General features: G+C 36.9%; 1 pseudogene; it reads right to left on the bottom strand.

Annotated features, from left to right (window-relative positions):
- Positions 1-857: 857 nt before the first annotated feature.
- Positions 858-956, bottom strand: LOC145603256 (small nucleolar RNA R71; annotated as a pseudogene).
- Between the last annotated feature and the right edge of the window lie 24,278 nt (positions 957-25,234).

Below are 25,234 nucleotides of genomic sequence, written 5' to 3' on the forward strand. Positions count from 1 at the left end.
TAGTACTAACCAAAATCTCATTTTCGACTTCGAGGTAGCTTGACTTAGACTTTAGTTTTCATCATTGCATTCCCTTGGGATCGACCCTTAACTTGCCCTATATTCATATAAGGTTGGTTAGGTGTTTACAAATTTAGTTTGGCTTGGGGAAAGGGTAGATAACGACATGCATTTTCCTCTTGTCAAAATGGCGCCGTTGCCGGGGACTGCTATTGGTGCTTAGCTTTTGTTGTTGAGTCTACTTCATTTTACAAAAAAAAATACAAAAAGATTTTGTTTCTTTAGGCTACATTTGTAGCCGTGCTACTAATATTTTTCTTTGAGTTTTGCATGCATAGAACCCGTGATCGTTCCTTTGTTCCCCTTGTTCCGGAAATTGAGAGAACTCTTTCAAGAAGAAGAGTGGCTAATAGATCCTTGGGTTATAGTTCTTCAAGTGAAGAAGAAATTCAAGAAGAGCAAGGCATGGGTGAAAATCCTAGAGTGGCCTTGAAGGAGCTCGGAGTGCCCGGGGCATATAGGTTTGAGAGCGGAATAGCTCCACCTACTACACCGGCAAATGACTTCGAAATCCGGCCGGCAATGATCACCTTGATTGAGAGAAGGCAATATAGTGGGGCCAAGAATGAGAGCCCATTGAACCATCTAAAAGAGTTTGAAAAATATTGCAACACCATCAAAGTCAATGGGGTTTCTCAAGAATTCATCCGCCTCAAGTTGTTCCATTTCTCTCTAATAGGAAGATCTTTGGAGTGGCTAGACAAAGAGGTGAAGCCCAACTCCTTGAGAACTTGGGACGATGTCACAAAGGCTTTCTTGTCCCGCTTTTACCCCCAAAAGAAGACGGCGGAGGCAAGAGCCTTGATTCAAGGGTTCAAGCAAAGGCCAAGTGAAAGCCTTTACGAAGCATGGGAGAGATTCAAAGAGTATCAAAGGGAGTGCCCTCACCACGGAATCCCCACATACCAAGTGATCCAAATCTTCTATGGCGGTTTAAGTCCCCAAGGCAAGTCATGCCTTGATGGAGGGCCGGGGGCCCTATCATGAACAAAACCGAAGAAGAAGTTGTGGACATCATTGAGGACGTGGTGACATACTATAGGGATTGGCAAGATGGGGAGAGGGACTCTTTAAGAAAGCAATCTTCATTATACTCGGTGGACCATCTAAATGCAATCAACAACCTTTCCTCCCAAATGACAAACTTAGGAAAGGAGGTCACCGCAATCAAAGCTAAGTTGGAGAGCACTTCTTCCCCTTCTCAAGCCTCGAATCTTCCCTCCCAATTTAAGGGGAGAGGTACTCCTTCTAACTCTCAACCCCCTCCCTCTTTACATAATATGCCTATGGGTTGCTTGTTTTGTGATGCATGTGGATCGTATGATCATGACTCTAGTGCTTGTCCTAATGAATGTGTTGATGAGTTTGATAACCATGAGAGTGAACATGTGAATTATGTGTCGAATAATAATGGTCAACGGTTTGATAATCAAAGAGGTCAATGGAATAGGAACTATCAAGGCCAAGGCAATTTTGACAACTATAACCAAGGTGGTGGTTATAGAAACCAAGGGAACCAAGGTTCTCGTGGTAGCTATAATAATCAAGGTTATAGTGGCCAAAATCAAAGCCAAAATTATGGTAATCAAGGCCAAAGTTATGGTAACCAAAACCAAGGTTATGGAAATCATAACCAAGGTAGTGGTAATCATAATCAAGGTGGTGGAAACCATAATCAAGGCTATGGCCAAAGTCAAAATTGGAGTAATTGGAACAATCAAGGACGAGGTAATTTTCAAAATAATTCTCAAAGAGGTCCCCCACCCGGGTTTGTTCCAAAAACTCAAGGTGAAAGTTCCTATTCTCAACCTTCTTCACCTAAGACTAATTTGGAGGAGATAATTGAGAATCAAACCAAGTTGTTGAACACATACATGGCCGTGAGTGATAAAAAATTCAATAAAATGATGACCCACAATAAAATGCTTGAAAACCAAATCTCTCAACTTGCTAATGCCTTGAAAGATCATGCAAGACCTTCTTCTTTACCTTCCCAAGGTCTTGATCCCAAGAAACCCGTGAATGCTATTGTTACTAGGAGTGGAAAGGTTCTTGAGGAGAGATTGCCTAGGAAGGGTGTAGATAAGGAGATTCCTAGGGAGGTTTTGGTTGAGGATGAGGGGAATAGGGCATCATTGGATGAGGTAGTGGTTGAGACACCTAGAGAGGTGAGAGTAGAGAAAGAGATTGTGAGACCCAAGCTCCCCTACCCACAAAAATTCATGAGACACAAATTGGATGAATAATTTGGGAGATTCATTGAGATGCTAAAACAACTCCACCTTTCTCTACCTTTTACCGATGTGATCAACCAAATGCCAAACTATGCCAAATTCCTCAAAGACATTTTGAGTGGGAGAAGAACTTGTGAGGTTGTGGAGACCATCAATTTGACTGAAAATTGTAGTGCTATCATCATGAACAAAATGCCACCTAAGTTGAAGGACCCCGGAAACTTCTCCATCCCTTGTGCCATTAACAAGATGCAAATTGATAATGCCTTATGTGACTTGGGAGCTAGTGTGATCCTAATGCCATATTCGGTTTATCAAAGACTTGAGCTAGGGGAACTCTTACCTTCTAACATTACCTTGCAATTAGCGGATAGGTCTATCAAATTTCCAAAAGGTAAGGTAGAAGATGTCCCTTTGAGGGTGGGGAAGTTTGTGTTTCCCGTGGATTTTGTTGTTCTTGAAATGGATGAGGATGCCACCATTCCGATCATTTTAGGTAGACCCTTTCTTGCTACCTTGGGAGCCATGATTGATGTGAGGAGTGCTAAGATCTCCCTTAAGGTAGGAGAAGAGGTTATAGAATTTGATTTGAATGAGCGCATGAAGTATCCATGTTCTTCTTTAGAAAATTGTATGATGATTGATTCACTTGATATTGTTGTGTCTTCCATGCATGAGCGCTTGCTCACTTCTAACGATGCTCTTGAGAATGTTTTGTTGAACAAAGACAAGGTAGGTGCTTCATGTAAGGAGATGACTTTCTATGAGGAGTTACTTGATGGAAGTGTGGAGGACGTGGATGAGCAAATATGTTTGAAAATCTCAAGCAATGAAGCTTTGCAAGTGGCCACATCACAAGAAGGTAATGGTGTGGCTATGGTGGAGCTCAAACCTCTACCATCACACCTTAGGTATGAATTCTTGGGCCCTCATTCCACTTACCCCGTGATAGTTAGTGCATCCTTGAGCGAGAGCCAAGCTCAAGCGTTATGTCGTGTTTTGAGAAAACACCAAGGTGCTTTGGGGTACACAATTGATGACCTTAAAGGTATAAGCCCCGCTTTGTGCCAACACCACATAACGCTTGAGGAAGGCGCCCTTCCCTCTATTGAACGCAAAGGAAACTACATCCCCAAATGGGAGAGGTAGTTAAGAAGGAGATCACCAAGCTATTGGATGCGGGAATAATATTCCCCATCTCTAGCTCTAGGTGGGTCTCCCCCGTCCATGTCATTCCAAAGAAGGGGGGCATGACCGTGGTTGAGAATGAGAAGGGTGAGCTCATTCCAACTAGGACGGTCACCGGTTGGCGGATGTGTATAGACTATAGACGTCTAAACACATCTACCAAGAAGGATCACTTTCCTCTTCCGTTTATTGACCAAATGCTTGAGAGACTAACAAGGCACAAGTTTTATTGTTTCCTCGATGGGTATTCCGGATTCTTCCAAATCCCCATCCACCCTAATGATCAAGAAATGACCACATTCACTTGTCCTTATGGGACCTTTGCCTACCGGAGAATGCCCTTTGGGTTATGCAATGCACCCGCTACTTTCCAAAGGTGCATGATGAGTATCTTCGGAGATATGTTGGAGGAGGAAATGGAGGTCTTTATGGATGATTTTTCGGTGGGGGGTGTTTCTTTCGAGGAGTGCCTTGTGAATCTTGAGAAGTGTTTGGCAAGATGTGAGAAAGTCAATCTTGTTTTGAATTGGGAGAAGTGCCACTTCATGGTGGAGGAAGGTATAGTGCTTGGGCATAAGATTTCAAATAGAGGCATTGAGGTGGATAAGGCCAAGATTGATGTGATTGAGAAACTTCCACCTCCGGTGAATGTCAAAGGAGTGAGATCGTTCCTTGGTCATGCGGGTTTTTATAGAAGATTCATTAAGGATTTTTCACTCATTGCTAAGCCCCTAAATGACCTTCTTCAAAAAGATGTTGAGTTCAATTTTGATGACAAATGCTTGAAGGCATTTGATAGATTGAAGAAGGCCCTAATCTCTACTCCTATTGTTCAAGGCCCAAGGTGGGATCTTCCTTTTGAGTTGATGTGTGATGCGAGTGATTGGGCGATTGGAGGTGTTTTGGGACAACGGGTAGACAAGAAACTTCATGTGATTTACTATATGTCCAAGACTCTCAATGGGGCTCAAAAGAACTACACAACAACGGAAAAAGAATTTTTGGCAATTGTGCACTCTTTTGAGAAATTCCGGTGTTACTTGTTGGGCTCCAAGACCATTGTCTTCACGGATCATGCGGCCCTCAAGTTTCTCTTTGCCAAGAAAGAGTCCAAGCCAAGGTTGATTCGATGGGTGCTTGAATTGCAAGCTTTTGAAATTAAGATTAGGGACAAGAAGGGTGCGGAGAATGTTGTGGCAGACCATCTTTCTCGCCTTGAAGGGGATCAAATTCATGATGATGGTCTACCAATAGAAGATAGAATGCTTGATGATTTCTTGTATGCCATAGAGGTGAAGGAACTCCTATGGTATGCCGATTTGGTCAATTTTCTAGCATGTGGGGAGTTTCCACCCTCTTTCTCCAAGAACCAAAAGAAGAAGATCAAAAGAGAGGCAAGGCACTATTTGTGGGATGATCCTATCTTATACAAACGTGGGGTTGATGGCTTACTTAGGCGTTGTGTTCCAAATGAAGAGGTGCCTAGTGTTTTAAAAATGTGCCACTCGGACCCTAGTGGTGGGCACATGGGTGTTTCCAAGACCGCTACCAAGGTTCTTCAAAGTGGTTTTTAGTGGCCACATCTCTTCAAGGACTCATGGGGCTTTGTTAAGTCGTGTGACCGATGTCAACGAGTTGGGAACATTTCCAAGCGAAATGAGATACCTCAACAACCTATCCTTGAATTGGAGGTGTTCGATGTGTGGGGAATTGACTTCATGGGACCATTCCTTTCTTCCTACGGGAATCAATATATTCTTGTGGCGGTGGACTATGTTTCTGAGTGGGTTGAGGCCATTGCCTCTCCAACAAATGATCACAAGGTTGTATTGAAGTTGTTTAAGAAGATCATCTTTCTAAGGTTTGGTGTCCCAAAAGCGGTGATAAGTGATAATGGATCCCACTTTGTCCATAATGCCTTTCAAAAGATGTTGAGGAAACATGGTATGCATCAACGATTTGGGCTTCCCTACCATCCTCAAACGAGTGGCCAAGTTGAGGTTTCAAATCGTCAAATCAAGCTTATTCTTGAGAAGACGGTTGCTCGCAATAGAAAGGATTGGTCAGACAAATTGGATGATGCTCTATGGGCTTATAGGACGGCTTTTAAGACACCCATTGGTACCACTCCATATCTCCTTGTCTATGGCAAATCATGCCATCTCCCGGTTGAGCTTGAACATCGTGCCTTGTGGGCCATCAAGAAGATCAATTTTGACTTAGCAAGTGCGGGAGAGAAGAGGTGGTTAGATCTTCATGAGTTAGAGGAACTTCGACTTGATGCTTACGATTGTGCTAGCACCTACAAAGCTCGATCCAAAGAGGTTCATGACAAGTTGATTGAGAAAAAGGAGTTTTGTGTAGGTGACAAAGTCCTCCTCTACAATTCTAGAATGAAGTTGTTCCCCGGAAAACTCATGTTAAGATGGAGTGGTCCGTTCTTGGTGAAGGATGTTTTTGGTAATGGTGCCGTGGAAATTTCTCCTTTGGATTCCTCATCTTCATTTAAGGTTAATGGTCATCGGCTCAAGAAGTACTTTGATGGAGTGTTTGTTGGTCTTGTTCACAAGATGATTCTTTTCAAGCCACCTTGAGTGGGGTGATGCACGTCGAGCTAACGACGTTAACCAAAAGCGCTTACGGGAGGCAACCCGGATTCTCATCTCATTTTTCTTTTCTTTTCTTTTCTTTTCATTTTCCTTGATTAGTTTTTGATCTTATGTTGTGTTGGTTTTATGTTTGTTTTGTAGGTTGCCTATTGTCATCACTTGTTGGAAAGAAGGGGTTTTATGAAGAGTTTAGAGTGCAGGGGAGAAGGCTCCCCGAGGGCTTGGAGAGACCTCGGGGGCCTCTACAGCTTTCAAAGGCAATTACAATCAGGAACTCCCCGCGGTTGCCCCGCGGTCTCTCCGCGGGCGCGGGGGAGTTTAGAGAGGTCTCGGAATATTGGAGAGGGCGCGGCCCCTATTTCAGCAAATTTCTAAGTTTTGGATCAGGAACTTCCCGCGGTTGCCCCGCGGTCTCTCCGCGGGCGCGGGAAGTTTTGGGGAGGGCGCGGCAAATCTGGAGAGGGCGCGGCTAGCATCAAGTATAATTTCTTCAATTTTTGACAGGAACTCCCCGCGGTTGCCCCGCGGTCTCTCCGCGGGCGCGGGAGAGTTCCCGAGACCGCGGCACTATCGGGAGAGGGCGCGGGTTCCTGGGTTTCTTTAACCCGGACGCACCTCTCTCCCTCTCTCTCCTCTCTTATTTTCTCATCTCCTCTCTAATTTTCCCCTTTCTCTCTCTACATACACTCAAACCCTAACCCCAAATCATCAAATCCTTACTCCTTTCTTCAAATTTTCCATCAAATTTTCACAAAATCTACCTTATTTCTCCATTTTCATCACTTCTACTCAAGTTTCTCGTGGTTTTTCGGCAAATTTCGGTAGTGTGTGGTGCTCTACGCTTGATTTGAGTCTCCAATCTTGGTATAATTCTAACCTTTGTATTATTCTTGTCAATTTTACTTGATTTCTTTACATTGGTTGGTTTATCTTGATTTTGAGCATGATTTTTGTGTTTCATGGTTATTTTTGTGAAATTTGGTATTTTTGAGTGATGATTGATTTTTCTTGATAAATCTTGCATATATTTGATGGAAGATTGTTGATATTGGTATTTGTTGTTGGAATTTTGGTTGTTGTGTTGATTGAAACAGGTACCTTGTAGTTTTTGGGGGTTTGGTTGGATTTGAAAGGAGGATTGTGAGTGTTTGAGGTGTTTGTTGCTTGTTTGAGGGAGTTGGATTATTTCTTGTGAATTTTTGTGAATTTGTGTGGTAAAAAAATGAATTTGTTGAGAAAAGTTAAGAGTAGCAAAAAGCGCCCGAACCAATCTCCCGGCCAATCTTCTCAAGGCCAATCCTCAAACCCTCAACCCCAAACACATTCCCCAAACCAAGATGACGCCCCTCCTCCTCTACCACCTCTAAAATTGTGGAACTGGTCTAAACAATTGCCCATCTATAACAAAGTGAAAGACCGAAAGTTTAGACCCACCCGCCATTATTTTCGTGATGACATGGCCAAGCTAGGCATAGATAATGACCTTGATGTACTCCTCGAAAACCTAAGCTTGGGTGAGTTTTTGAAATCTAACCCCCGAACCTACTTGGAGCCTTCAATTGAGTTTTTCTCCACCTTTGAATTCAATAGGGTAGGGGAAACCGACTACATCATCTCCTTCCAACTCTTCAATGTTAAGCACACCATGAACCTAGCCGAGTTTAATGTTGCCCTAGGTTTTAACCCAAATGGTGATATCTTCGAGCCCCTAATCTCCCTTGCCCAAAGTGAGTACAATGAGGTTGCTTGGTGGAGAACCATAGCCCACAAAAAACAGTTTGACTCCAAGATATCCCTTGCTAGTGAGATCATCCACCCGGCCCTTAGGATCCTCCATAGAATTCTCGGGTATTCGGTTTATAATAGGCAAGATTTGAGATCATCCACCCGGCCCTTAGGATAAACTTTGGCTACATTTTCATGGAGTGTTGCAAGGACATCATGCATGGGGTTAAGACAGGGGAGATTCATTGTGGGGGCATGGTGACCCGTTTAGTGCGGTATTTTAACCAAGAGCGGTTCTTAGAGTCTTGCACTCCGGTTGGAGGGAGTGAAGACATTTGGATTAGTTTGAGGCAGGTCAACACCCTCCGTTTCATAACTAATACTAGGAGAGCCGGTACTTACTCTTGGCTAGTGAGGAATACCCACCATTACCTTCTCCCTAACCCGGCCGCTACCTCCATCTTTCGCCAAGCTAGGAATGTTTGGATGGTCCCTAGGGACAATGGTAGGATAGAGGTGGATGAGATGGAGGAAGACACTAATTTTGTTGAGGGAGCCGGGTTTGAGGGAGTGGATGAGGAGGAGGAGGAAGGAAGAGAAGAAGAACAAGAGGAGCAACAACAACAACAACCGTTTCATCAACAACATGAGCATTTCCAAGAGGATGCTCAAGGAAGAAGAAGAGAGAGAAGACAACAACGACAACAACAACATCAACATCAACAACAACAACAAGACTTCCAAGGAGATGCTTATCTCCGGGAAATGGAGGCCATGAGAGCCCACATGGAGCGCATGCAATTGAGCATGCAAGGTATGTTTTCTGACCACCAGACTTTATCTTATCAAACTAGCGCCTTCTATGACGCTAGTGTACGTAGGGGGGAGGTCGCACCCCCGGTCAACTATCCTTATATGCCGCCCCAACAAGGGCCGGTACCTTCCCGGGGTTGTGACGGCCTCCCTACGTACCCTTATTGGCAAGGGGTTGAGACCCCCGATGTGCCAAGGCGCAACTTCCTACCCTATGATTATAGGGTCTCGGGGGGGAGTGATTACAGGGGTGACCCAGCTTATTATTTTGTTGACCCCCGTCACCCCGAGCCCCTTGTTCAACAAGAGCCCTTTGACCAATTGACCCCATCCCAACAAGACCTATTTAAGGGTCATTATGGATTTCCTCCCGGTTTCACCGGAGGTTGGGATGAGGGTGATGGTTTTGGAGGTGATGATGGTGCCGGCCCCAGTGGCCAATAGTCCCCTTTTCGCATGTTTGTTTCCCTTTTTGTTCTCCCCTTTTCCCTATTTTTGCATGTTTGTCGGCATCGAGGTCGATGCTTTCATTTTGTGAGGGGGGAGGGTCAAATAGGATGTGTTGGCATGGGGGCGGCACCTTGGGCTCGGTGGGAAGTTTTTGATAGGGTTTTTGGTGGATCTTGGCTATTGGTCTCGATGTTGTGTTGCTTGTTGTTGATTATTTCTTCGGATGATGATTTTTGGGAACTTCTTGAAAAAAAAAACAAAGAAATTAATTTTTGGTTTTGATGATGATGGGTTCTTCTAGGTCTTTGTATATAGTTAGTGTTTTAGTGTTTTTATTGTTTGCTTTTGTTTGGAAGTTACTAACAATTTCATTTTGTATATATATAGCTTTCTTTTCTTTTACTCACCTTGTTTGTAGCTCATGCTTTGGATTGCGGAACCCTTTGGAGAAGCTCGTTCTTACTCTTTGGGTACTTTAGTCTAGCACGGACGCTTGGTGAGGCCTTTCTTATTTTACTCCTTTTTTTTTATTTTCACTTCTTTGTTTACTTGGTTGCTTAGATTAGGATTAGATTTAGGGGAAGTTGAACGGTTCGAGGATGTATGAATTTAACACCTAGTGTGTTTGGGGTCTTTGGCGATGTGGCCATTAGACCACTTGTATGTCGATTGGGATAAACGTGTTATGATTGCATCTTTGCCCTTTCCTCTTTCCCTTTCTTATCTTTATCTTAGTTTTCCATCTTTTCTTTTCTTTTCTTATCTTTTGTTCTTGTTGCTGTGCATATATTTTTGAGGCTTTCTTTTTACTATTTCTCTTTTTGAATGTCGAACTTGTATGCAATGGACCCTTGCTTTTGAATAATAGTCTTCCTAGGTAATTATGGTATGCACGGTTTGAGATTACGTTTGGTTGATTCTAGGATAAAGCATGCTAAGATAGTTGTCTAGAACTAGGGGGATCATGAAGCCGGGTTCTACTCGTTTGTGGCATGTAGGTAGTTGCTCCCTATCTTTGATTTGACAACCTTAGTGAGTTTTTGCTACAACCATGTGAGATGTATAATTGTTCAAGCTTTCATCAAATTCTTGCATGAGCGGCATGGATCCTTGATTTTCGCAAACCTAATCTAGAATCTTAGCATATGATTCCTAAGACCGTGACCGAACTACCTAGGAAGGACAAAGGCAGCTTTTTCGGGGAGGTATTTTTCTTTTTTTTTCTAGGATAGTCCCTTTTATGTTTACTTTTTTTTTGGATTTGGGATACATTTACCTACTTGTTACCCCTTTGAGCCTTCTTCCCTCTTTTCAAGCCGCATAATTAGATATTTTGAGCCTTTTGTTTCATCCTCTATCTTTTTGGTTTTTGTGAAGCAAGGGTCAATGTTTGGTGATTGTGGTGTATGAAGTTGGGGTTTGGTTCGATTTGGTACACATATTTGAGTCGTTTTTGTGAATAATGGTAAATGCTTTTGTAAAAGCCGTCCGAATTGAGAAAGAGGCAAGGACTAATGCTTTAAAGGTGTATGAAAAAAAAAAAAAAAAATTACTCCAAGTGTCTTTCACCTCTCTTTGCATTGAGGACAATGCTTCCTTTAGCTTGGGGGGGGGGGGAAAGCGTTAAGTGTTCACGCTTTTTGGTCTTATTTTAGTAGAGTATTGCTTTGAATAAGCTTGGGGGTGTTAATACATTTTTGTTTGGTGATTACTTAAGTTTGGTGTTGAGATTTGGCCGGTCTTTGCTTCACATTTTAGGATAACCACCAAATTTTAAATTTTTAGCCTACCTTAACCCTTCTTGCCTTACGTTACAACCTTGGGGAAGACCTTTGGACCTAGGAGTTGAGTCTTTCATCGGTGGAGGGAATCATAGGTTGTGGACTAAGGAAAGGGGATGCGAAATCAAGATGTCGAGTAGCCTAAAAACTTTGATCTTTTTCCAGTTCCTTCGCGGAATCTATGAGATGCTCACTAAGGGGAGATATGAGATTAGTCAGGGGAATGCGGTAAGACTGTTTGGGATGAAGGTGGAGTGTGATAACTAGTTCCTATGCTTAGCATATTTATGTTTCAATCAACCTTAGGTATCTTATAACGTGCATACCATAATTCACTTTAGAAAGGTTGCTATTCATTTGAATTATAGTCTCTTTGTAAAGTCCATTTCGTAAAGATTTTGTTTCCTTTTTCCTCTTTCTTTTCTTTCTTTGGTTTGCCTCTTGGGGGTTTGGTGGAGAGTTATGGGTAAACTCTTAGGATACCCTTACGAGAGCATCACTCGTCCTCTAGGGCGATCTAGAGGTTCAAAATGGCTTTTTGTAGCTAAAAACAACCGTGATTCCTACGACAGTGAGTCCTAGTGTAAATTCTTACCCCTCTCTTTCTTTTTATTTGTCCCTTCTTATTCCTTCTTGGCCTTTGTTTTGCTCGGGACGAGCAAAAGTCTAACTTGGGGGAATTTGATGAGTGTCATTTATGGCACTCATAGGGTAGTCTTTTAGGTTATTTCTTTCCCTTTTTGTTGTTTTCTTCTCTTAGTTTTGGTCCTTCTTCCTTTAGTTTCTCCTTTTTCCTCTTTTCTTTATGATTCTCGTGTTTTTATCGTGTTTTCCTTTATTTTTCTCTTTTTCCCTTTTATTTCCTTCCTTTGTTTACTTGTGTAGGTATTGTGAGATTCACCTTGGCAAAGGATACAATTCGGGACCTCAATGATCAAGCAAGGAAGAAGCATTTGGCTAGAGAGGGCTTAGAGAGGCCTTGAAGAGGCCTCGGAGAGGTCTCCAAGGCATTACCACCAGGCCGCGGGCGCGGGTCATCAAGCCGCGGGCGCGGGCCTATGATGCTCAAAACTGCCAAAAGTTGGCAGGAACTAGCCGCGGTTGCCCCGAGGGCTTCCCGCGGGCGCGAGCAAAATGGAGAGGCCTCTCCACTCAGAGAGACCGCAGCCCCCTGATCAGCCTTTGGGAGCAGGGGATCTTGCCGTGGGCGCGGGTTATCTCCCCGCGGGCGCGGGCCCCTGATGCCGCGGGCGCGGGTGCTGCCCAGACAGCCCGCGGAGGGTTCCGTACCCATTTTTCCGCAGGCGCGGGTCTATCGGGAAAGGGCGTGGGAGCTGCCGATTTCTTCTTAGCTTATAAATAGAATTGTATTTCCTTTTTGAATCCAACTTTTTGATAATATTTCATTAGCTTAGTTTTAGAGAGAGAAGTTAGAGAGAAGTTAAAGAGAAGTTCTTGGTTTTGGATTTGTAACTCAACATTTGATCAATCAAGTTTGGATTTCTTCATTTTCAATCATCAATATTAGTGATAATCTCTTCCTTCTTTCATCTCTTACTTACTTGTTATTTGATTTTTTTTGCTTGATTCTTGTTTTTCTTGGATTTGAGTTTGATAATATTGAATACTTTGATTTCTATTAGATTTTGATATAGAATGATGATCAATGCAATTTCTAGTTATTTGGTTTTGAATCTCACCATGATTAGTGAGTAGATTAGTTGCTAGGGAAAGGGGGAAGCATGTTTGATTAATGGAAATGCTAGTTGATGCTCTTTGATTGGTTGATTTGTTGCAATTAAATTGGTTGACATAGTTTTGCATGAGATTGATAAGATTAGGATTGATCACCCTATAAGATTAATCTAGATTGCATTGCAACTCTTAATGACATGACCAATTGATTTGAAGGTTGCTCTAATTGATTGGGTTTGCTTGTGATTCTTCTTGGTTTGCCTTTCATAGTGACCACTAGATTGGCCTATAGGAGATAGCATTTGAACTCTCTTGATTGCTACTATTGTTTGTCCATTGCAATACTTGAATTAATTGATTGAGCTTTAATCTAGCATTATCATTGATCTTGCATGTGGAACCCATATCCCTAGTGTTTAGACCCTTGATTACTTGTTGAATTTGATCTAGTTCAATTTAGTACCAACCAAAATCTCATTTACGACTTCGAGGTAGCTTGACTTAGACTTTAGTTTTCATCATTGCATTCCCTTGGGATCGACCCTTAACTTGCCCTATATTCATATAAGGTTGGTTAGGTGTTTACAAATTTAGTTTGGCTTGGGGAAAGGGTAGATAACGACATGCATTTTCCTCTTGTCAGAGCATTTGCCCAGGATATTATGGAGCAACTACGAGCATTGGAGGAACAAGACCATCTTTCGTAGCCTAGGATTGGTTAGAGTCTTTAAGTCGGCGATTAAGGGCTCGATTTATGTGAAGACGAGGCATTTGGACCCAATATTTGGTGCATAGGTTCCGCCCGAAGGCGCAGCCGACCAGGCAGGGGAATATTAAGGTCGCAGCATTATCTCCCCCGAGTTCGCGCTCGATCAGGCGCGAAAGAAGAGAGCCCCGAAGAAAAAGGCGGGCCCGGTCGGGAGGTGTGGCGCCCTACCGGGAGCGTGTCCCTGATAGAGTTTTAAGCGCCGTTTAGTTTATTTTAGTTTAGGATTTCCTTGCTTAATATAAATACGATTTCGTTAAGCAAGTTTAGGACTCTTCTTTTACTCTTTTACTTCTTCTCTTTGACGTTCTTTCTCTACTTTGTTTATTTTCTCTCTCTATAACTTTATACTTTGTTCTGAACTCAACTCTTTATTTTCTGATTACTTTGGTAACAATTTCTTCTCCTTTAATCTCAGTTATTTATTTTTTTTCCTTCTATCATGACTTGTTTAATTGCTTTGATTAGTTTAGATTTAATTATGCGTGAGTAGTTTCCTTTCTAGGGTTTGTGGGGATACATAAATAATATGAAGTGGTAATTTATTGTTGTTAATTGTCAATGCTAGATTAATTTCCTATTGATTGATTTAATGCTCTGTAACTAGATTAGGCCTGGTCTTTTATGCATGAGTTTGACGATATTGATTCGAGATTCGAGAGATGAGAATTAATATATAGGTCTAGTTTCAATAGGCAGGTTAATTTATAAATAGTTAAGTCGAGATTCGAGAGATGAGATTTAATACCGGTAGATTAATTATGTGATTGTAATACGTAGCGATAGCCCTTTATGATCTGGTTAATCAATGCATTAATGATTGATTATTATGTTTTACCCTGGAGTATTATTTATTGGTGAACCTATGCCCTAGGTCTTTTATTCATTGATCTTTATCTATCCTTTCTCTTTACCCTAATCTTCGTAGTATAGTTTTCCCTTCAATTACAATATTTTGGTTACTTCATAATTGAAATTATAATAATTAATTAGGAGTAGAAAGACTTGTTTCCCTGTGGATTCGACCCTACTTCCCTATATACATTAGTTAGAGGACTTAGGAATTACTTTTGATTAAGTGATTGATAAGTGACTTTTATGTCACTTTTAGAGTGTTTATTGAGTCGTTTTCCGGCTTATTTTCCAATAATTTAGCCCATGTTATCCTTTATTTCTATTATTTGCTTATTCGTAGTTTTTAATAGTTTTTAGCTAATTTTCTTAATTTATTTAAATTATATTATTTTCTATGTTTATATTTTAAGTTTTTAGTTCTCGTTATTTAATAAGTTCCTAGTTTCTCTCTTTTTCTTATTTTATTTTATTTTCATGTTTGTTCTCTTTATTTTATTTAATTTCTTTTGATTTTATTTTTATGTTATTTTTATTTTATTTTATTTTATTTTATCTCGTGGTAATACCCTCGTGTTTTTAGTTGTAGGTGTTCCGAGTTTCATGTTCAAATCGTGTTTGGGGTCCGAGGTTCGAGGCAAATGCACAATGCTCCCTGCTCTTCCCCTGCCGCCAGTCTTATCCTTCACCACACCTTGCCTATCCTACACCATGCAAATTCCCACAGCAACCACGGCCTTCCCCTGCAACCCTCGCCACCAATTTCAATCACCAACCCAAAAAACGATTTCCCTTGCTTCCAGCTCCTCACACATTCAGCCAACATCAATTGTAACAGCAGCAGCAATGCCCGCTCACGCATTCCCACACCCAGCCACCGCACTCACCTCCAATTTACCACCACACACCACCAGCACCTCACAAACACAGCCACAACCTCCAATTCAACCCACACATCCACCACGCCAACAATTAGCAGCGGCAGCCCCTCCAATCACCAATCTCAGTTCGCATCCACCAAGACCACCAGCAGCCCAGCTCACACAAACAACCAATTCACACCCGCAATTCGGCCCTTCAGTCAAGCGCCGAAAATCAGAGCAAATAGCAAATCAATCGAGTTCGGGCAAACTTATTGAAGAGTTCGGTCCGACGGCAGACGAACGGGAGAAAGTCCGGCGGCGGTGGCGGCGGTCTTCTCTTTCTCCCTTCTCTTCCCCTTTCTTTCTCTCTCTTCTCTTCTGTTCAGTTGCTAAGGCACGGGAAAAGGGTGATAGGTGTTAAATATTTTCCGACGGAATTAAATTTCCTCGGAAAATTTGAATTGCGACGGAAATTTCCGTCGGAAACCAATTTACGACGGAAAATTCCGTCGCAATTTAATTTTTGCGAGGAACTTTAATTCCGTCGGAAAATGTGCGACGGATTTTCCGTCGGAAGATCTATTTTCCGACGAAATTTTCCGAGGCACACATTTCCGTCGTAAATTTCAAACTTTCCGACGGAAATTAAGGTCCGTCGGAGGGATTCCGTCGGAAATAAGGTGTTTTCTAGTAGTGTACGGCCCCATTTCCAAACATGAGGTTAAGATTAAATATTTAGTCATATAAGGTTGTAACAATTACTCATCTCCATGAAAATAAGCTTATATCCCATTATAATTACCCAATTGATTGACAATCGGATATGATTAAATAGTTTATTGTTTCCTTTTATTTGGAAATACGAAAAATATTGTGTAGAACGGACTCATGTGAGTCCGTTCTACTTACAGGCCCGCGCACGACCCGTCTTTTAATAGTTCGGCCCGCGCGCGGCCCGACTATTAATTATCAATCATTTTTTGATTTTTTCTAAAAAAAAAAAAACGTCTTCCAACGTTCCGTCTTTCTCCTCCTTCTTCTTCCCCACGTTTTCTGCAGTTACACTCCATTACTCTCAACTTAACTACATTTTCCCTAAAATTTCGCATCACTTCTTCATTTTCTAGCTTATATTTTACTTGCATGTACTTAATTTTCATTTTTTTTACATAAACCCTAATTTCCGTCTTCCTCACCTACATTAATGGCTGGCCTTCCTCCTACTGATGATTCTCCTTTAAAAGTTTATATGAAACGAACTAAACGATCATCAAAACAGCCTCCGAAGATAGTTGAAATGCCCGAAAGGTTAATAAATTTTTTAGTTATTATTTTGCTTATTCGTTTTTTTAAAAAAAATTGTCAGTAATTTGTTTTTTTTTATTCTTGTTCTTGTTTTGTAGGGATGATTCACAGCATCCTAAGAAGCGTGGTCCTAAACAAGGTTCTAAAAGAAGTCGATCTATGAGGTGTGATATTCGAAATAAATTCTTTTAAATTCGGAAAAATATTGTTTTGTATATTCAGATGCATGCCAGGTGTTCGATGAAATGTAAATTGTTGTTTTTACTTTGAATATTCTTGTGTAGGATTTTGTTATTTTTGATGTAATTACATTACTTGTAATTTTGATTATTTTGAGGATTGACTATTATATAGTCAGGAATTATATTATTCATATAAGAAATAAGCATTTTATTATATTATGTTTAATTATATTATTTTATTTTGCTAATAGTATATGTTTTTCAGTATTTAGATGTTTTTCATCAAAAATTAAGTTGTTGTTGTCTGTATTCAAATTTATCATACTCAGGAATTAGCATATCAGGAATTAGATTTTATAGATCAGGTATTATGATATATTATTCAGAAATAAAATTAACTCAGTCAGGTTTAAGATGAAATTAGTCAGGAAATAGATTATAATAGTCAGGAGTTGTTATACCAATATAATTTGCAGTAATTAAATGTTTGAAAATTTATTATACCCAGGAATTACATTATGTTAATCAGGAATTAGATAGATTTTGTCAGAAAATAGATATGGATAGTCAGTTTAAAAATAATAATATTTACATACATTATAACTCGTCAGGTTTTAGATAATATATGTCAGAAAATAGATAATAATACTCAGGAATAATAATATCAATATTTAAATAGAGTAATTAAATGTTTTAAGATTTATAACATTCGTCAGTAATTAGCATATATTAGTCAGGAATTAGATCATTATTGTCAGAAAATAGATATGGATTGTCAGTTTTAGGATAAAAATATTCATATGTATTATAAGTTAGTCAGTTTTAAGATAAGATTAGTCAAAATGTAGATAATAATAGTCAGGAATAATAATATCAATATTTAAATAGAGTAATTAAATGTTTTAAGATTTATAACATTAGTCAGGAATTAGGATATATTAGTCAGGAATTAGATAGTTCTTGTCAGCAAATAGATATGGATAGTCAGTTTTAAGATAATATTAGTCAAAAAATAGATAATTATGCTCAGGAATTGTAATATCAGTATTTATATAGAGTAATTAAATGTTTTAAAATTTATAACAATCAGGAATTAACATATATTAGTCAGGAATTAGATAGTTATTGTCAGAAAATAGATATGGATAGTCAGTTTTAGGATAATAATATTCACATAATAATACTCAGTTAGGTTTAAGATAATATTAGTCAGGAAATAGATAATTAGAGTCAGGAATTTTAATATTAGTATTACATACAGTAATTATATATTTTAAATTTTATAATAGTCAGGAATTAAGTGTTTTAAAAGATACTTATGCTAAGAAAATAACATAATTTTTTTCAGGAATATGTGTGTCTTATTTATGTTTTTTATTTTTCAGTGCTCTTACTGAAGATGATATTTCAGACCTTGAAATTGGTGCTAAATCTGATCCTGGTTATCTTTGTACAATTATGGAAGATTTTAGTGATGAGCAAAAGAAGGATGTTATAGACATTGGTTTTGGTGGATTGCTTCAAATGAATTTGCAAGACAATATCAGTCATCAGTTGTACAACTATATAGTAACTCATTTTAATCCTCATGCTAGAAATCTTATTGTTGGTAAAAAGGAACATGCAATTCATATTGATAGTTCTGATATTGCTGATGTGTTGGGTATTCCTTTTACTGATATACCTGTGAAAGAGATTTCTAAAATGAAGAAATCAATCAATCCTGATGAATATTTGAAGATAGAGTGAAGGAGGTTTTAGGGTTTGGATTTAGAGGATGACTCTGAACAGGGAAATGAATCTGAAGGACAGAATCAAAAGAAGAGGAAAACAGAAGAAAAAGTTGTTCATGGTAGGAAGAAGAAGAAGACATATGTCAATATTATTACTTATAAGATGATGTTTGAGAGATATAGAGATGGTGGTGCTGATTTTAAAAAGCTATTTGTTATGTTTGCTGTGTCTACATTTTTGGCTCCAATTGCTAATAAGTCTCCTAATTTTAATATCATCAAGTCTTTAGAAGATGTGCGTTTCATTAAGGCTTTCAACTGGGCTAGTTATGTTATGGACTTCTTATGTGCGTCAATAACAGATTTTCAAGCCTTTGTTTTGAAAAAAAAGGAAGGGAAGGAGTTGAAGACAAAATCTAAACAAGTAAATGGCTGTCTAGTTGCTTTTGTAATTGCATTTTTACAAAAGTTTGAGTTTGGGACAACTTTACATCGCAAGCCGTTTATTTCGAACTGGACCTGTGAAAGTTTGAACCAGAGGATTAAGTCTATTGCTGAAAATATGGATTATGTTACTGTGAGACTGTACCCTGCTGCTTCACCAAAACAATATGCTGGCAAATCTGAACAGGCTCTTCTTAAAATTTTAAGGCTTGACAGTATTGAGTTTAAGATTGAAGACAGTGATGAAGATGAATATTTGGATCAAAAAAAGGAAAAAAAGAAGGAAGATCAGGTTGTACAATCAACTAGCTTTGAATTGAAGGATATAGATGACAAAGCTAGATATGTAATGTACAAGATTCCTAAAGAGTTTCCTACTGATGCTGAAATTGATAATACGGATATCGACGTAAGTTTAAACTGCCATCTTTTTATTATATTTTTAGATTTTTTATTATGCTTTTTTAATTAGAAATTAGAATACTTTTATCATGAATAATAAACTGTTATCAGACTATTCAACATTAATAATTTCAGTTAGAAAGTAGAATACTTTTATCAGGAATAATAAATTGTTAGTCAGGAATATGGTAAATTTTGTGAGGAAATTAAATTAATATATTAAAGTTGTTGATTTGATAATATATTATTATTGTCAGGATTTAACATTATATTATCAGGAATTATGTACTTTGTATCAGAAATTAGCATTTTCTAATATTTTATTTTGATTATAGTATATGTTTGTTAGGATTTAAATTCTTTTCATCAGAAATTAAGTTGTATTTGTCAGCAATAAGAAACTATTAGTCAGTAATAAGAAACTATTAGTCAGGAATATGGTAAATTTGGTCAGGAAATGAAATTAATATATTAAGGTTATTGTTGATTTATTTACATTGTTGTAATTTGGGAATACATTATTATTGTCAGGATTTTCTACCATATTATCAGGAATTATATACTTTCTATCAGAAATTAGCATTATCTAATATTATCCTTAAATCTATTATTTTATTTTGATTAGTATCTGTTTGTCAAGATTTAAATTCCTTTCATCAGAAATTAAGTTGTTTGTCAGGAATAAAAAACTATTAGTCAGGAATAAGATAAACACTCTCAGAAATTAGATTACTATTATTAGCAATAAGAATTATGTCATTTTCTTACATTTTACTAATAAGAAACTATTAGTCAGGAATAGCAATTATGTTCCTTTCTTACATTTTACTTATTTATTTTTTATTTTATTTGTTGATTAGCCTGTGAAGAAGAAAATGATGAAATTCGGTCGAGACTTGAAGATTGTATCAGAGAACCAAATAGACTTTGCTATTGATTTGAAGGATGCAGCAAAATCATATTCACAAGAATCTCAATCTCAAGGAGAGGATGATTTCTATTCAAATCTTGAATTTTTAGCAAAAATTGATGCTATAGTTGAAGCTGCAATGCAGACTAAAACTTTAGCTACTGATTTGGATCAGTTTGATAAAACAAAACTTAAGTCTGATGCAATTGTAAGTTTGATTATATTTATTATCATTTTTTTATACTTATTAAAATCATATTATATATATATATCTGATATTATTCTTTATTTTGTATAGGTGAATGATGTTATTTCTGATCTTGGTTTGCAAGAAGATCTAATTGAAGATGCAGAGCAGAATTTAGAGGATGCAAACCAAGCAATTATGGAACCAGAAAAAGAAGCAGAAGATCTTGGTTTGAATAATGTTCAAGGAAGTGATGTTGAAGTCACAACCGCAGAACCCGAATTAGCTGAAGGCACAACACCATCAGAAAAAGAGGTGCATTCAGTTAGTAATGAAGGTCTATTTAGTTCCACATCACCTCCAAGAACACCAAAGAAAGCCAAAGGACTCAATGAATTTTATTCATCTGCTATGAATGGAAATCAGGCTAGGCTTGTGCAAGAAGGGAGAAGTTTTATCAAGGGAGATACTTCTATGCCTAGATTTAATTTAATTACTCCTACTCCTCCTACTTCTCAAGATACACCAGTATCCCAAGAAGAAAATGCACAAGTTACTGAAAAAGATGAAGTTCAAGAAACTTCTGAAAAAGAAAATGATAAAAACAAAGAAGATGACAGCACATCTAAGGTGTAATATTTGTATTTTAACTCAATAATTTATTTTAATAGTTATTGTATTTAACTAACATATTTTATATAAATAAATGTGTTTATTATTCTATATTATTGTATTTATTTTTATTTGTATTATTCATATGCTTTCAGGTTTTTTTCTAAATCTGATGATGTTATTCAGTCTAAAGCTACAGAGTAACTTGCTTTAGCTATTTATCAAGGTCATTAGGTAATGTTTTATGTGAAAAATTATATATTTTTTTAAGGAATACTGATTGAATTAGAATGAGATTGAGTAAGTCAGGAATAAAATTGTCTTTTTCAGGAATTAAATTACTTATATAAGGAATTACATTGTTTATGTTAGGAATTTGATTGAGTTAGTCAGGAATAAACTTGTTGTATTCAGGAATTATGTTGAGTTAATCAGTAATTAAATTGAGTTCATCAGGAATAAACTAGTCACTGTTATTAATTAGATTGTGTTAGTCAGTAATAAAGTTGTGGTAGTCAGGAATTAAATTGTGTTAGTCAGGAATAAACTTGTGGAAGTCAGGAATTAGATTGTATTATTCAGGAATAAACTAACCTTGGTCAGGAATTAACTTGTCATTGTCAGGAAATAGTTTTTGTTAGTCAGGAATAAACTTGTCATAGTCAGGAAATTAAATTAATTTTATTATGATTTATATTATGTAATATAGATTATTATTGTCATGGTTTAGAAGACTTTTGTTTGATATATATTTTTTTTTTCTTGTAGGAAGAACAACCTCAGCCTAGGGATGCATGTGCTGTTTTAGAATTACTGAGGGAATAAAACTGTTGCTGTTGAATCTATTCCTCAGCCTATTCCCATTGTTTCTATTCCTTTGGACTCTCCTACTGTTGCTACTGGTGACATTATTCAGATAGATAAAACTCCTGCTCCTCCTAGTATTGATGATACACACATTGACTTAATTGATGTTGATAGAATTCCTAGTCCTGCAGGTGTTCCTGGTACTATCATACAAGCTGAAAAATATTCTGGAAACAGGGAGAAGAGAATTCATGAATTAAAGCAAAGGCAGGAGGAGAGACTGGTAGCAGCAGCTGGTGGTTTAGATTGGGTTCTACCACCTATTCACAAAATTCCAATTCAGATGAAAGACAAAATTGTGTGTAGGAATTTGCAAGAAAACAAGCCATTGTATCTAAAAAGATTGACTGAACATGAATTATACATGTGTGATTTCTTGTTTTTTATGCACTATTTTGAGCAGCTTGAGTTAGATCCTACTGGTGAAGATGAGGGAGTTAAGAGGCGTAACAACAGTCTTTATGTAAAGGATATAGGTACTGTTATCTGTTAGTTTCCCACTGAAGATCCTAAATAGAGTGATCTTATTTTGGTAAAGGAGGAGTTATGTTCCCTTCGTCCGTCTGAGTGGGTTAATTCTGCTATTCATGATACTTGGGCTACTGTGCTCAACATTGAAGAGTGTAAAATAACTGACAGAGACAGAGGAGTTTTTCAGTATAAAAGATTTGTTTTTCAAACTGAAGTTGCTGTAAGTTTTTTTTCCTTTCTTTACTTCATTCAGAAACCAATTTTATTTATAATATTCTGTATTTAATATATTTTTTTGTTTTGTAGAATGTTACCTGGAGATACTTAGAAAAAAGGGCAGTTTACAGAAAAAAAGTTGCTAACATAAAGAAAAAGGAGGCAATTTTGAAAACTTTGAAAAACCCAGTGGAGTATAATAAGTTAAAAGAGGAATTGTTACAAATGGAGATGGATTGTAAATTGAATATGCATAGAGGTGAGGACATTTATGACTGCATTAGCAAGTGGGTTAGGCGTTTTCCTTCATTCAACATAGGCGAAGCCGATTTGGTAAATTTTTAACTTTATTTCTTCTTTATATATTGTATATTTATGAATAAGCTAAACCTAGTATGATTCAAGCTTTTATTAGTCAGATTTTATATTATTTTAAGTCAGGAATTATATTACTATAATCAGGAAATAATTTATTTATGTTAGTAATTAAACTGTTAGCAAGGAAAAAATATTATATAGTTAGGAATTAAATTGTTTTAGTCAGGAATAATATTGTTTTAGCCAGGAATAAAATTGTTTTAGTCAGGAAAAAAATTGTGTTAGTCAGTTATAAAATTCTGTAAGTCAGGAATATAAATGTTTTACTCAGATAATATGATCTTTTAATCTGTTATTTGGTTCTTTTATTCAGTTAATAAATGTATTACTTATTATGAAAATTATGTTTTATTTATTTTGCAGCTATTCATTCCCATTGCGTTCGATAATCATCATACTCTGCTGGTTTTCAATTTCATTGATGGTATTGGTCCAAGAATAGATTGGATAAATAACAGGACTAATATTGATCGAGATAGATTAAATGGAATAGACAGAGTGCTGGTAAGCTAATTTTAAATTAAATTTGTGAAAATTATACTTTTAGATGCTTTTAAATTTTATAATTTATATATTTATAATTACAAATTAGAGCTGTTGGTATCTTTCTGAAAAAGCATTAACATCGACATGGTGACACAAACTTGGAAGAATTGGAATGGCATGAACCTAAGTTTACATGGCAAACAAGCCATGAAAATGAGGATTGTGGCCTTTTTACATTAATGTGTATGAAAAAGTACAATGGTATATCTGGAGGTCTTGTCGACTTGAAATATGTAAGTATTTTTTCTCCTTTGTTTTTGGATTTATAACTATTGTTTTTTAGTGTTCTTATATTGTTTTTTATATAAATTTATAGAAGCAAAATCGGAAGATATACAGATGCCAACTTGCTTATCAGATGGCTACTAGAGAAGAGAATATTTTGCGGAAGAAATTGTGAAATGATTGCATTGAGTTTTCAATTAACAAGATTAAAATTTGGAAAGCTCAACCTGCAAGAAAGAAGCTAGAGGCCAAATATCAGAAAGAAAAGGAAGCCATTGAAAGGGAAAAAGAGAGGCAGTGGAAGTTGATGCAAAAACAAAAAGAAAAAGAGGAAAAAGAGAAGCATCAATTGGAAATTGATCAACAGCTTCAGAAAAATGAAGAGGAAGAGGAAGAGGAAGATTAGATTTATTTTTTTTTTAAACAATTAATCATACATGTACATATATATATATATATTTTTTTTGTAGTTAGGCATTATTTTTCTTTTGTATAGATACTTATAAATTTGTTTTATACATGTATATATTTTCTATTAAATCCGTTTTCTATTAATCATACATCTATATATTAGTCATATATTAAAATACTTGTGTCAGAAATTAATATCAAATTTTAATTTTAAAAATTTTAAATATCAAACTTAAAATGAATAAAATGTTTGTCATAAATTAAATTACTCTTCTCAGAAATTACTTTATTAATTTTAGCAATAAAATTCTTATGGTTAAGAATAAATTTTTGTTGGTCAGGAATAAACTTCATTTAGACAGGAATTAAGTTAAGTTACTCAGGAATAAACTTGAGTTAATCAGAATTTAGTTTTTTTAAATCAGGAATAGAGTTCAGTCTGTCATGAATAATTTTGAGTTAATCAGGAAATAGATTTTTTAAATCAGGAATAGAGTTGAGTCTGTCAGGAATAAACTTGGGATAGTCAGACATAAGATTTTTAAAGTCAGGAATGATATTGTGTTAGCCAGTAATACAATTAGTTTACTTAAGAATAATATTCTAGAAATCAAGAATTAACTCAGGAATTAAAATTCGATTATCAGAAATTAAAATGTAATAGTCAGTAATAAAATTGAGTTATCACAAATTAAATCAGGCATGAAATTGTGTAAATCAGGATTAAAATTAGATTTTTAAATTCAGGGATAAACTTCAGTTACTCAGCAATAAGATTTTTAAAGTCAGTAATAAAGTAAGGTTAGTCAGGCATAACATTTATCTAATCAGAAAATAAAATAATTTTTTTCAGAAGTAATCAAACCTCAAAATGGCAAAATATAGTATTGTTTAGACAAGAATAAACTTCAATTAGTCAGGAATAAACTTGAGTTAATCAGGATTAAGATTTTTTTAATCAGGAATAGAGTTGAGTCAGTCAGGAATAGAGTTGAGTCAGTCAGGAATAATTTTGAGTTAGTCAGGAATAAGATTTTTATATTCAGGAATTAAAATGTGTTAGTCAGTGATACAATTAGTTTACTTAATAATAAGATTCTAGAAGTCAAGAATTAACTCAGGAATTAAAACTCGGTTATCAGAAATTAAAATGTAATAGTCAGTAATAAATCTGAGTTATCAAAAATTAAATCAGGCATGAAATTGTGTAAATCAGGATTAAAATTAGTTTAATCAGGAGTAATCAAATAAAAAATTGTTTACAATTATCTTGAATAATAAAATAAAAAATTTGAAGATTGGCTTTATG

The sequence above is a fragment of the Chenopodium album genome, chromosome 21, assembly GCF_948465745.1.
Source record: "Chenopodium album chromosome 21, dcCheAlbu1.1, whole genome shotgun sequence".
NCBI classification, from domain to species: Eukaryota; Viridiplantae; Streptophyta; class Magnoliopsida; order Caryophyllales; family Amaranthaceae; genus Chenopodium; species Chenopodium album.